Raw genomic sequence first — 15,413 nt, forward strand, 5'->3', positions numbered from 1 at the left:
GGTATATGCCTACCTATAAAAATCTCCAGTAATTATTTTGGCGTGCACTCAACATGAATCTTTTCAGCACCTTCTTCATGCCAGATACTGTGGCAGGCCTGGGGGTAGCCAAGGGTGAGCAGGGTAGCCTCAGCCCCTGCTTTCACTAAGCTCAAAGTGAAGCCTGGGAGACAATAAAACCAGCAGTCACAGACAATAAACGTGTAAAGGCTGTGAGAGGAGAAGCGCAGATTGCTGGGAGAGCTGTGCCAGGAGCATCTCACGGGTGAGAAAGGCCAGCAAAGGCGACCGGGGAAAAGGCTTAATGACAAAACCTGGAAGGAGGCTGGCATAGATGAGGAGTCTGCAAAAAGTTCATGGAAAGTGCTTATCGTGAAAAAATTATGCCTGGACTTCAAAAAGATTTTTTGCACCAAAAATAAACTTATCCTTTCACCAAGATAAAGTTAACCTTTAAGTCCATTTTCCCATGATCTTTTTGAAGTACAAGGGACCAAGAGCTATTAAATGAAGGAGTGTTAAACGACAGGAACTAGTCAAGGCAAGTAGGAATGAGTTTTCAAGCAAGTCTGCATCAAGTTTGAGGATCTGGAGTGAAAGAGCACAGCCAGTTACAGAAACAAGACACAGGTGGATGCGTGTGGAGGGGTGAACCTGAGGGGCTGACTGTGGAAAAGCGTGGGTCGGTGGACCAGCAGAAGGAATCCATTAGCCTATTCACTTCCAGCTGTCATCAAATACAGCAGGAACGAGGCCTCTGGTGTTCTTAATGCAGAAAGTTAGGAGTTAGAAGGTGCTTGACACAAAGCCCTTTGTTGTTTTCAGAAAACAAGTAGTAAAAGACTGCAGTCTTTTCAGGTATGTGAGTTCAAACACATTTTCTCCTTCTGACTCAGAAGAAATGCCACATATGTAACTGAGAAAAAAAATCTGTAGATAATCCAAAATCCTGGACTACCATGTCCATCTTCACTTCCTCTCGGGGTGCCCCTCCTCCAAGCACCCTGTAGCACTGGTCCTGGCATCCTCCTGGGAGCACCTGCACCTCTCAGGTAGCTGGAAATGCCACTATCAACTTCCAACATCCATTAGCACTCTGCTGTATCCTTCCTCAAAGTCGTCATCATCTTTCTGTCCAAATAAACCCAGTTATGTCCAGGGAGCAGTGCAGATGGCCATGTGGGAGAAGTTGGGGGTGAGTCGGCTTAAACTTTCGTCACCTATCTGGTTCAACCTAAAAGAGCAGAGCATCTCTGGCCACCTCTCAGAGCAGTGATTTATGTCAACAAGAGCTTCCAAAGAAGCAGACTAATCACTTCTGGGACATGAAATCAGACACTATCTTATTTTTTAAAATGAGCTGTTAATTTTGAAATAAAATGGATTTACTGCAGGGCTCTGAAGAAAGTTTTTGAAATTATATTTCTGCACCTCTCAGTTTTTATCCTCTTCAAAGAATGAGACTCTTGCTGCACTGGTGGGAGGGGTTAGAATACTCTTACTCCTGGTAGGTGTGCAGTTAGTATTATGAATGTTCTGGCTATAGGTTTACTTTTGCCTTAATCACAGATACCATAATTGCCTATTGATTCTTATTTTCCAAAAGACAATGTCTCTTATCCATATTAACAGAATGACTGAGTCAATTATTTTTACACCTTAATAGTAAAGTCACTTAAGAAGTCTAATGGACAACGGAGTCTCCCTTTACTTCCTTCCCTGTGTAAGGACTTTCTACATATGTGAATGTGAGTGTGAGGCAAAGTTCACAGTGCTTCTGTCCTGCACGTATACATACACATTCAGCAGCCACTGGGGATTGCAAAGACTTGTCCTTTAACTTAAAACTGCTTATAGGTGGTTAGGAGAGTCTGGGGAGAGTAGCAGGAGGGAAACATGAGGAAAGACTGGTTATTGCGTACTAAATTATAGGAAGACAGGAGTGAGAAGTCTCAGGCTTTCATTACACAGTAGGGTGATTATAGATAATCATAATGCAATGTATATTTTTTCTTATAAATAAATAGGTAGAAGAAATAATTTGCATACTTTCATCATAAACAAATGATAAAAATGTTTCAGATGATATGTTTACCCTGATTTGAATGCTGCATAACATATACATGAATCAGAACATCATATAGTACCCCTTAAATATGTACAATTTTCCTGTATTAGTTAAAAATAAAGTAAATGCATATACTTTTTAGAAACAAAAAATTGTGAATAATTTTCTTAACCCAGGTACCCCAACAAGATAAATGTTAAACCAAATAAATATGAACAAGACAGAAACTTTTTTAAATAAAGATGGGGAATGTTTTATTATGTTGATAGCATCCCAAGAGATGAATTTTTAAATATGCATCTTTATTAAAAACTATTTACATAGTACTGTCCAACTGACATAGTAGAAGTTAAAATTCTAGATGCAAAACCACTTATACAGAACAAGCTCTTCAAGACTACACACTTATCTAAATGAAGCATGTTTTGAATTGAATAATAAAGAGGCAAAAATTCAAGATTTATAAAGTTTTTTGTTTATTTGTTTTATTTGAAAGGCAGCAGTGGCAGTGGGGTGGGGGAAAGAGAGAAAAAGAGAGAGCGACAGAGATAGAAATTTTCTATCAGCTGGTTCATTCCCCAAATGCCCACAAAAGCCAGAAGCCAGGAACTCCATCTGGGTATCCCATGTGGGTAGCAGGGACTTAAGTACTTGAGCTATCATCTACTGCTTCCAAGGTGGCATTGGCAGGAAGCTGGCTCAGAAACAGGGTAACAGGGCCTTGCATCAGGCACTCTTATAAGAGATGCAGCCATTGCAAGCAGCTCCTTAATCACTGCACCATATCCCTGCCCCCAGATACTTTGATTACTAAAAAGTTACTCAATGCGAATTATAACTATGAACGATGTATTATGTATGGTATTTATCTCTACTATTATGTGATACAAATAAAAGGAAGAATATGCTTATCCAAACATGGGTGAACATTGTATTTTTAAAAGAAGGATAAAGTAACTCATCCAATATTACAAAGCAAGGGTTAATGTTTATCCCATAGTAAATATTTATTTGAGCTTATTTTTATCTGCTTAACATCTTATATGTCAAACAATTTCTCTTCAAATACATTTTTTTTACTTACTTATTTGACAGGTAGAGTTAGTGAGAGAGAGAGACAGAGAGAAAGGTCTTCCTTCCGTTGGTTCACCCCGAAAATGGACGCTATGGCTGGTGCTGCGCCGATCAGAAGCCAGGAGACATGTGCTTCTTCCTGGTCTCCCACGCGGGTGCAGGCGCCCAAGCACTTGGACCATCCTCCACTGCCCTCCCGGGCCACAGCAGAGAGCTGGACTGGAAGAGGAGCAACTGGGACATATGGGATTCCGGCGCCGCAGGTGGAGGATTAGCCAAGTGAGCCACAGCGCCAGCCTTCAAAAAAATTTTTAAAAACCAAAAACCATCCTATCTTTTCCTCACTGTAAACATGAATGTTCATAAAATTCTTACAAATCTTTTCATTTCAAGCATATGAATCTACAGATGAGGAAATTGAAGCCAAGGAAAGACATCATCTGTTCAGTTGAATGCTTGCAATTTGTTTCAAACCAGGCGTTACACCCAGAGCTTTGCCTACATTAACGTCTTAGCCCTACCAGCTTATAAAATGGGTATTCAGTAACTTACTGGTAGCAAAGAAGTCACAAAGCCTGTTTGTAGCACTGGCCAGTTTCTGACAGTAATGACACACTTCAAGCTACTAACAGTGAAACATGGTGTGGGTACTGTGCCTCAGCAGGTTAAGCCGCAGCCTGCAGCCACCAGAATCCCATATGGTCAATGGTTCCTGTCCTGGCTGTTCTACTTCTAATTCAGCTCTCAGCTAATGCACCTGGGAGAGCATCAAAGATGCCCTAAATGCTTAGACCCCTGCACCCAAGGGGAGACCTGGAAGAAGTTCCTGGCTCCTGGCTTTGTCCTGGTCCAGCTCTGGCTGTTGCAGCCATTTGGGGAGTGAACCAGTGGATGAAAGATCTCCTCTCGCTCGCTCTCTCTCTCTCTTTCTCTCTCTCTCTCTCTCTCTCTCTCTCTGTGTGTGTGTGTATCTCTATCTCTGTAACTCTATCTTTCAAATACGTAAACAAATGTTTTAAAAAAAAAAGTGAAAAAATGTCTCATGAAATCCCTGAATATTTAAGAATCATTTCCCTTGGGTGGGCACTATCCAGCTTCAGAATATTAGAGTTTTGGAAAGAAGAGTAACTTAGGCTCATAGAAATTAAGAGTGGTGTGTCAGTGTCACTGGGTAGGAAGCATATGGGACAGTAGACTGGAAAGCAGATGGTTTGACTCCGACACCTGACCCAACCACAGTGCTCTGGTATGCCTACCTGCATTGAGTATTTTACATTTTTTTCATCATGAAACTGTCCCTACCTGTTTTCCTTTTGTCTCTTTATAAGCATTTGGAGCCATTCAGCACATAATGGGAAATATATTTTTTGTGTAAAAAATAGCAACAACAAAATTAATTAGTAATAAAGATTTGTTATTCACTTACAATAGGCACAGAACTATATGAACGTTTTAGGAAGCACGAGGACTGACCATAAAGTAATCATACCAGTTTTATTTTATTCTTATACTTTTCTATGTTTTAAAAGCTTTCTACAAATAATGTGTGGCATATATGAATTAAATATTTGTTAAATAAATGGGCATATGTCATATGCATGAAAATAAATTTCATTTATATTGAGAAAAGAGAAAATATGCAACTGATTTCCTCTGTAATTTCTTTTGAAGGAAAAATGTGTCAGAACATAGACATCCAGGCGTTTATTAATTTTTTTAAGTCAGGAGTTGGCAAACTCTTTTGTAAAAGGTCAGTTAACAAATACATTAGGGATTGGGATTGATCCTGGCTCTGTCCCAACAACTCAATTCTTCTGCTGTAGATGACAATAGCATAAACCAGTATGCACCCGGGTGTGTTACAATAACACTTTATTTGTGGACACTATCACTTGAATTTCATATAATTGTCAAGTATCACAATATATCTTTTCTCCTTTTTTTTCCCAAATAGCAAAACAGTAGTTCCTAGACAATACCAAAACTGTGCAAGGGTAGATTTTGCTTGTAGTCATGTTTAAAACCCTTTTCTAAGTGATTATATTGGAAAGATCCACTTTACAGTGATGATGTAGCATATTATCCATAGTGAAGTACGTGGACTGGATTCCAACTCTACTTCCCTGGATTAAGACATTGGCTTCTTGCATTCTTTGTGCTTCAGTTTTCTAATCCCTAAACTGGTGATACGAATAAGACCTTCTCTATTGGTTTATTATAGGGAAAATTGAATTAATATATTTAGCATTTAGATCTGTGCATAACAAATGTTACACTCATGTTTAGAAAATAAATTACCTCACTGGTTACAAATATTTGGACCTCACCTTGAGAAAGAATTTGGAAACCGAGTGTGTTTTTATTGCTTTAAGAGAATACCTGACAATAGGTATTTCCTAAAGAGTAAAAGCTTAATTTGGCTTGGCGTTCTGGAGGCTGGGATATCCAGGAGCACGGGGCAGCATCTGCTCAGCTGGTGAGAACTGCTTGTTGCTTCAAATCATCGCAGAAGGCTGAGGGGCAGGCAGGTGTGCGTGAGGGAGACACAGCAGGAGAGGTGGCCTCGCTTCACGGCAACTGGCAGTCTTGGAAACTAATTTAGTCCTATAAGAATTAGAAGGCCCATAAACAAATGTATCCATCCCCCTTACCGATCAATCCCCTCTGAAAGTCCTCATCACCTCTCAATACCACTAAACTGGGGATTAAGGTTCCAGCACATGAATGTCTAAGACGCACCCCCAAAGCTAACTGCAGTCAACTTATAAATCACAGAGGAAAGCATCCTGACGTTATAGTACCCTGCCTATGTAAGAAAATATTCCTGACAGCCTCTATTTCAAAAATCTAAATCAAAACCAACAGCAAAAGTCTCCCTGAAAACATCTGCTTCATAAAACCTCTCACTGGATTTGAGTGTTTAAGACTTTCAAAAGACACACATTAAAGACTTTATAGATATTGCAAAAGAAGGAATACCAAACTCGGAAACAATTATGAAGAAGGCCTTCTGTGCATGTATGAACAGTGGAATTATTACAGTCTACAGCGTTCCAAGTTGACTATTCTAATGCGGCAATTCTCATTTGGATAAAAACCTGGCGTTTTCCTTATAGCTGCACTTCACACTTTAACATCCAGACATTACAGTCTTGGAGAGGCTATATAATATTTATCCATGAAAAAATTTCAACCAAGTACAATAAATAATAAAAAAAAAACTAATAATTAAGTAAGGGTTGTGATGGAGGAAGGCCCCTTGAATTCTAGTCTAGGGGGTTATAAAATCTGCCTTTAGGGTTCATATGCAGGTGGGCTTCAAGAAGAAGCAGTGAAAATGTCTATGACAGTGTCTAACTGTGGTATGTAGAATTTTGTGTTCTCGGTACCATCTCCTGGTAACAGATCCATCCTCTGGCCACAGAGGGGAGTATGTGAACCAGCTTGAATCATCATACATCTCTAGAATTTTTTTATACCTGTCAAACAAGACTCCAAATCTTAATTTTTGGTTACAGAATAAAAAAGGTAATTCCCAACATACCTACAGCCATATTCCCTGCTGCAGGGAGAAGCTGGTCTCAGAGATTAAAGCCAGAAAACAAAATCAGAGGCTAAGAAGACAAAGCCCCTATGTAATGAGACAAATCATCCTAAGGCCACATCCACCCTCAACTCAGGAGGCCTAAAATCCATCTTATCTTATTTTTCTTCCCCAGGTCTCTTGTCACCATATATGTACACCTTTTCAATAACATGCTTCATGTCACCTGACCTAATCATTGCTTAGAAAACTAGGAGTTAATCACTTTTCCTCTACTTTCCTCACCTCACCATACCCGCTCAACATCATTATATGGTTTCACCTGTTTCTTTCTGTAATATTTACTTTGTTATTTACTTGAACAAAATACATGAAGTAATCATCAAAGTAGCACAACTATGTGTATGACAAAAAATGAACAGCCTTCCAATCCACTCCCCCTTGTCGTTTCTACTTTCCAAAGTGTCATTCTAAGATCCTTTTGCTATTTAACTTCTATATTGCTAAATGGCAGGCTGAAGCTATGGTTCTTGATTTTTCACTTTTATTTAGCTGTAAAAGAGGAGGATGTAGCTCTCCTTCACCCCCCTCCCCACACCACCACACCACCATAATATTTGATTATATTCTCTTAGGAGAAAAAACATTTTATTCTCCCTTAATTCCTTTCTTTGAGGGAGATAGGGCTTCTTCTCTGCATTCCTTTGCTGTTCATTTCCAGACTCTTTGTCAGAGCTATAAAACTTCTATTGCTGTATTTGGTCTGCTTATCCCCCAGATTTGTTTTTGTTGGTTTGTTTTCTCTTTTTTTCTTTTTCTTCTTGCAGATATTTCTCAGAGAGCTTTCTGTTTTTCTACTGCTCAGTATACTATCTATTATCTACCCATCTTCCCAGCTGTCCACCTGTCACTTTAACTGGGGTATTTTATTTGGCTTATCCTGGACCCAAATAAAATGGGTTGGATGCCATCTACTGCAATCTGTTTCTCTTTCCTTTTTTAGATGTATTTCTTTGTTATGTTGGAACAGATTTTACAATGACTTCTTATGAACTAACACATGTAATGTTATTTTTAAAAATAATTTCCAGTGCTAAAAATGTTATTAATCTGCCCATCAGTTGATGGATAATTTAGCTGGGTATAGTATTCTAGGTTGGAAATAATTTTCCTTTAGAATTATTAATCTTTACTTGCAATGTCATTCTGATTTTACCATATGTAATCTGCTTTTATTTCTTTGAAGATATATTTATTTATTTGAAAGTCATAGTTGCAGAGAGAGAGGGAGAGACAGAGGACAGAGAGCTTCCATCCTCTGGTTCATTCTCCAGTTGGCAGCAAAGGCCAGGGCTGGGACAAGTCAAAGCCAGGAGCCAGGAGCCAGGAGCTGCTTCCAGGTCTCCCACCTGGGTGGCAGGGGTCCAAATACTTGAGCATCTTCCATTGCTTTCCCAAGGCCACCAGCAGAGAGCTGGATCAGAAGTGCAGCAGCTGGGACACAAACCAGTGCCCAAATAGGATCACTGGAGATGGCAGCTTTACCCTCTTTGCTACAATGCCAGTCCCTATTTTCATTTCTTTATCATGAATTTACTTTCTGCTATCTAACTCTAACATAGTTCTTCAAATTTGCCTTTGGAACCAGCATTGTGGTGCAATAGGTTAAGCCACCACTTGAAATGCCAGCATCCCATATCGGAGCACCAGTTCAACTTCCAGCTGTTTACACTTCTGATCCAGCTCACTGCCAATGAGCTGGGGAAGTCAGCAAATGATGGTCCAAGTTCTTGGGTCCCTGCCACCCACATGGGAGACCAAGATGGAATTCCTGGCTCCTGGATTCAGCCTGGCCCAGACCTATCTGTTGCAGCCATTTGAAGATAAACCAGTGGATATAAGATTTTGACCTTTATCTCTCTCTCTTTCTCTCTCTCTCTCTCCCTTGTCCCCCATTTATTATTCTGCCTTCTAATAGATTAATAAAACTTCATGTGGTAATCTACTCTTTTTGTCCCCCACTCCCATTCTGTTTTTCCTAGACACTGTTGCTTTAAATCTGAAAACCATTTTTTCATTTCTGGAAATATTCTTTCATTTTAAAAATGATTGATTCATTGTGGGTTTTTGTGTGTGTGTGTTTTCTCTTTTTGTACTTTCCATGATTTGGACATTAGACCTCTTGGGCTTATCATAGCTTCTTTCAAACCTTTGTCCCCCATTTTCCTTGTCTTTGCTACATTTATCTTCTAAAAAAGCTTCCTCTTATTCTCCAATAATTCTAATAATTTTTAAATTTATGCTTCCAAAATATATATATAGATAGATTATATATACAAAACTACCCAATTCTCTGCATGGTTATTTTCTCTCTTTTTAAATTTTTTTTTATTTGAAAGGCAGAGTTACAGAGAAAGAGGGAGAGGCAGATATCTTCTAACCGTTGGTTACTCCCCAAATGGTCACTATGGCCAGGGCTGGGCCAGGCTGAAGCCAGGAACCAGAAACATCATCCTGGTCTCCCACATCATGGCAGGGGCCCAAGTACTTGAGCCATCTTCTGCTGCCTTCTCAGGTGCATTAGCCGGAAGCTGGATCAGAAGCAGAACACCTGGGACTTCAATCCCAAACTCCTAAATGGAATGCTGATGTCACAGGTAGTGGCATAAACCACTGTGCCACAGTGCTGGTCCCTGCCTGGTTATTTCCTATAGCATCCTAGTCTTATTATGTTTTTTTTTATCATTTATTCCTTCACAGATTCCAATTATGGTTTTATTTACAGCTTTCTTTTCCTCCTTGCATTAGCTGTTTTATTTCATTCTGCCATGTGTATTCATTACATACATATTAGAGACTATAAATGTGGTTCCTTTGAGAATGTCTCTTTGTAAAGACAAGTCCCTAAAAGTTGACCAGAAGCTCCGTGGTAGAATGAAGCTGGGAGTAGAAAACTGGGATTTCTTCACTGGTAACTAGTGACCTGGTTCAGATCCAGCTAACACTGTGGTCTTTTCTCTTTAGCTGATGAGTTTCTCCAGAAAGAAATCCTGCAACCCTTCCAGGGTAATAGGGACAGGTCATATTTGGCTGTAAACATGCAAAGAGCTGAGCAGGAGAAAGGAGCGTACAGACTTTTTTGCACGCTCTCTGTTGCACCTCAACCCGCCCTCAGCTCTGCCTAACAACCTTGGGTCCAGAACCTCTCTGATAAGTCTCTGCGAGAGTAAACTTCCTGCTTCCTTTTGAAGTGGCAGACAGGAAGTTGACTGCCTGTGCAGTGTGGGGCTTGGGGTCTGAGAGTCCAACTGCCACATATAAAGTCCATCCTCCTCATTTCACCCCCAGACGCCCACCCCACCTTCCAGAGTTACTGCTGCCTCCGGGTCTTGAGCAAGTCCACTTCCCTCTTACTGACTCCTCCCATGAGGGCGGAGAATGCAACTTTGTTCTGTGTGTAATGTAGTTACCAATAGTCCAACTCCTTCTCCAGAGTGATGGTGTCGTCTATACAGCTTGTATTACCCATGTCTTCCTATTACCTTTGCTTCCTTTCTTCCTGTGTGTTCTTTTTCTTTCATCTTTCTCTGTGGTTTTGAGAGGGCTGCAAGATATGTGTGTGTGCTGATTCAGTCATATTTAATCAGAAGTACCTGAATATTTTTTGAATCTGGAACCACATCTACCATTCTTATCAAAATTCTAACCATGAACGTCATTAAATCTTCATTGTCTTTTTTTTTTTTTTTGGACTCTTAAAAGAGCCTCCTAACTAGTATTCCTTCCAATCTGTCACCAAAAGTCTGTTTTTAACAGAGTTCACAATTCATCCATCCTAAATGCATATCTCTCAGTTTCCTTTCTATGGAAACCAATAGTCCCCTACTCTCTAGAGAATAATACTCAACTCCTTGATGTGGCTCAAGCCCTGAATGCTGTGGCACCTGCCATGTCTCCAGTCTGGTTTTGTACCCCTTGCCGTGTAAGTTGTCTTCAGCCCCAGCAATCTGGAACTGCTTCTGCCCAACTGCCAAGTGCACACGGATCAACCACATAGAGGCCTTGCTATCTCCCACTCCTTTGCCTTAATGCGTACCATTTTCCCTCCCTGCACATGTACACAGTAAGTCCTGGAACTGGGATCTTCTATAGAAAACGTTTTCATTCTCACTTCCCTGTCCCTGGAGTAGTAGAGGTCGGTACTCTGCATTTTTATAGAAAGCACCTTCACCAAACGTATGTCGTATCCTGGGATGAACTTCTCATGGTTCTGGGCCCATAAAGGAAAGAGACTGGCTTATCAGAGTTCCCAGCTTCTTTATGGCTCAGACCTGCTGGAAATTGCCATAGAGATAGAGATACTCTGGCCACTTCTTTTATTACCTTTTCTTTCCACCTTCTGAGACTAACCTCTAACCCCAAACTAATTTCATTGAGGGTTCTATCTACACCCTAACGGTGGTTCAAAATGGACTGTGTATTGCAGAGAAGAGATTAAAGTCCTAGACCAGCCTCATTCTCATGCCCCACCCTGACACTGCCAAGTGTGTCCCGGGCTGCTGGTCTCTGTCTTAAAGCACTTGCACAAGCTTAACTCTACTGATGACATGTTTAGGGCTGTCTGTGTCTGACTTTCCTCAGAAATTCAGATAAAGCTTTCTTCATCACCATTGTTACTGAAATGGGATTTTGTTTTTTTACAAAGCAATACAGAGGGATGGACTAAAGGGATTGACTGAATGGACACACTTACTTGTTTCTCCTTTTGTTTCTTAAAATGCTCAAAAAACACCAAAGGCAGTGGATTCTGTTTCCTCATCTGGGTCCTCCTGTTCTGGACTAAAGAGGAGATAAAAGCTCATCAGAAACACCTGCTTCAAGGGGGAGACAGGAAACAACAGAAAGAGGAGAGTGTGACCTGAGTTTCCACCACCCAAGTCACCATTGCCCCTCCATTCTCTCGCTCCTAGACACATCCCTGACCTGGGCAATGGGAAGGCCAATGATTCTATGATGTTAGAGGAACTACATAACTTTACCATCAAATTCTTGTGGTTCCTACAAATCAGATAAAAAGAACTAGAACATAAGCTCTAGGTACATGATGGTTTGAAAGAACTTTTGTACACAGACTTGGTGATCTGGCTACCATGTCAGTCTTTTCATCCAGAGAAAATGATCTCTGTGTTCCAAAGAGTAGACATGAAAGTGAACATTTAGACCACAACTTGTTTACAAATTCAAATTCACCTGCATTTCATTCCTGCTGCTAATTGAAAACTTTTAGACTGTGATGGTGAGCAGTTAAATTTTCCAAACCAGCACACTTGCAATAAGAGAACTCTAGCTGAATTGAGAAAGCCTCTTTCTAACACTATTGTGAATCTGTTCACATGACAAAAATTTTTATAGTCAAAATTTTGCCAAATATTAGACACAGGCAACATAATATTCTCCAAGAGAAACTATGTAATCCTAAAGTAGGAAACTGGAGACATAATTTCTGAAGAGTTTTTCTCATGTGTGAAACTCTTGCAAAGTCATTTTGTCATGAGTTGACAGATACCCAGCTGAATATCAGATTTGCATGGTTTTGTCATATTTATGTGAATAATGTCCTAAATACTACCACCAAAGGATTATGAGATTTATATTTAGGGTAAAATTAAAATTCTTTTTATCCTAAATCATTGCTGGGTTCAAAAATGTGAAAGGAAAAAAAGCTTTAATAAATAAAAAAATTGTGAATGAAAAATTTACTTCATTCAGCTCCTGATTAACAACATATGTGGATTATGCCCTCCGCGCTCTCCCTTGCCCCTCTCTAGCCCTCCAGCCCCAGCCTGAACTGTCTCCTGGCTCCTCCCTCCCTCACTTTCACTCCAAAGTAACCTTTACTGTTTCAAAAAGACTGATTTCCTTTACTTGCTCTACAAGGAAGACTTTGTGTTTCCATTTGAGATAACTGAATCCATTGTCTCTTGACTTCCTAATTTGTTTGTTACTGCAGTAACTCCCAGCGTTTTAGGCATAATATGTGACAGCTGGATATTGTTGGGGAAGGAAAAACAAGCCTGCAAGTCCCATCTCTTTAGCTTCTTTTTCTAACAACTTCTAGCCCAAGTTCTTTCACAAATGAAGTGCATCACCCATGGGCAAATGGACTCCCACCCTGAAAACAACTCTCATCTGAAAAATAAGTGTGTGTGTTGGGGGTGGGAGTGAGGAGTGAGAGCTCCCTAAAATACTTCTCCCTGTCTCTTCTGGAATTATATGACATCATTTGTTTTGTCAGTCTACTAGAGTAACTTTTTCATTATTTCCTATTATCTGCTCATTATCTAATTTGATGAAATAATTAAATAATTAGAAGTTGGCTGCATTTGCATTAGGTAAAATGAATGCATACAAGTAGTTTGGTTTTATTTTTTGCACCACATGCAAACGATGTCTCATTACAAAGTAAAACCCACTTCTCTAGTTATTACTCTCTTTTCCTTGTTTATGATATGAGCCACAAAAGGAGAAAAAAAAAAAAAAAACTACCCAAATTGTTTTATCCAATCTTGCTTTCCTAGCAGTCGATCTTTGTTGTGATGTTTTAACTATTGTTGTTACTGAAATAGCGATAGAGGCATAGTGGCCAACCTCATTATTTTATCAGTAACCATTTCTATCTTTTGCTGTGGCTGCTTTGTGGCAGCATCAGAAGCCACACATCACTGTGGACTCTGTCTGCTGCTTACTTACTAGAAGTTCCTCTTTGCCTGAAAGAACTCTGTATGCAGCACCTATAGCTTATTCACAGCTATATAAATTAGAGGTATAACTATATTATTATTCATGTTCATATTACTATAAACATGAATTATAGCTATAGATGATTCATCTTCATACTTTCCTCAGCATAAGATAGAGAGTTTTGGCATAATAAGTACTCAATGTGGTATTGAATGAAAGCATAACAAGTAAATGAATGAGTGGCTTGTTGGATAAAAATATAGAGCTTCAAAAATATAAAATCAAAGAGGATCCCAAGATTCTGAGAAACCATTGCCAGTTTCCCAGAGGAAATGGCACTACACAATATCTTGATGGTTTGGAACACTGGTGCTACTGTTCTGGAAACATAGCCAAGTACTTCAAATTTGGGTGGGTCCCTAATTATGTTAGAATGACATGAGATGTTGACAAAGATTTACCTGCCATGGATTTACTTAGAAACCAATGTCTAGAAAATGTGTCTCTGAGAAAAGTCAAGCCAGTGTATCTAAAAATTAAACCAAAGGCATTAAAACTATAGTCAACACTGTAAGAGCCAGTCACTGAGAAGAAATCTATTGTAAGAAAATAGTACAGCCTTTGGAATCAGATTTGAGTTAAATTCTCATTTCTTCACTTACTGACAGCTTAGTTCTGGCAGGTAACTTAATAGCTTTCATCCCTTTTTCTTACTCAGAAAATAGGAATAACAATAATATCTGCCTTACAGATATGTTAAAAGTCAAATAATATTATACATCTGAGTTACTTAACATTGTGTCCTTGCACAGAATTCTCAATAAATTCTTCTCCAACCTGTAACTTTAGCTTGGGCATATTTTAGCTCCAAATATATGGAGACATGTAGTATAGTCCTTTTTTTCCCATTCTGTAATTATAACTGGTAGGGAACACCACATTGCACAATCTTAGGAGTTAGGCAAAACGACAGCCTAGTACATGATGTTCCTGTCCCAGGCAATGAGCCATCATTTTCTGATCAGAATAATTAGTTAGTGCATCTGCACTTAAGGCTGCAAACAACATAATTAATTGGCAGAAGCATGATGGTATAGACAACCTCATTTCTCTCAAATTGATCAAGTCACTGAGGAATCGCAAATCCATCTCTCTTGGTATCTTCCCAACAAAGGAAATCATAGAAAGCACAGATGAGGCTGTCTCACAAAAATCTAGCAATACAAAGCAGTAAGTATTTTTACTTTTCAGTGGGGAAAGGGAGATGATGATGGTGATTAAGAGGAAAATTAAATAACTCTCAAGTGGTCAAAGGAAAAACTTGTTTGGTTCACCATAGTCAAATTAAAAGCACTCAAGCCAGCATCCCATATGAGTACCGGTTTGAGTCCCAGCTGTTCCACTTCTGATCCAGCTCTCTGTTAAAAGCAGCAGAAGATGGCCCAAGTGCTTAGGAAACCTGGATGAAGCTCCTGGCTCCTGGTTTCAACCTGGCCCAGCCCTGGCCATTGTGGACACTTAGGGGTGAACCAGAGAGTGGAAAATCTCTCTTTCTCTCTGTCTCTCCCTCTCACCCTATAAGTGTGATTTTCAAATAAATAAATAAATCTTTTTAAAAAAATGGTTAACATAGGGATGAAGTCAGAGATAGGTGAGAGAAGAGAGGGAAGGAGGACTGAGAAAGGGAGGGAGAGGGAGAGAGAGATTTTTAAAAATTGGCACATACAGTTGTGCGGGCTGGCAAATCCAAACCCATACAACAGGCTGACGTGCTGAAAATTCAGATAAGAGCTGTGTTGCAGCCTTGAGCCCAACTCCTATAGGTCAGCAGATTGGAAATTCCAGCAGGATGTCCATGTTGCAGCCTCGAGGCAGAATTCCTTCATCAGGGGACTTGAATCTTCATTCTTAAGGCCTTCACCTGATTGGGTAAGACCCAATCACATGATGGAGAGTCATCTGTCCTACTCCAAGTCCATAATTCAA

At 39.7% G+C, this 15,413-nt stretch overlaps 1 protein-coding gene across 6 annotated transcripts in view; it reads left to right on the forward strand.

Annotated features, from left to right (window-relative positions):
• Positions 1–15,413, forward strand: part of DLC1 (DLC1 Rho GTPase activating protein) — a 515,079-nt gene that overhangs the window by 250,309 nt on the left and 249,357 nt on the right. The gene's annotated exons all lie outside the window — the stretch shown is intronic.

Source organism: Oryctolagus cuniculus, chromosome 2 (genome assembly GCF_964237555.1).
Source record: "Oryctolagus cuniculus chromosome 2, mOryCun1.1, whole genome shotgun sequence".
In the NCBI taxonomy this organism is placed as follows: Eukaryota; Metazoa; Chordata; class Mammalia; order Lagomorpha; family Leporidae; genus Oryctolagus; species Oryctolagus cuniculus.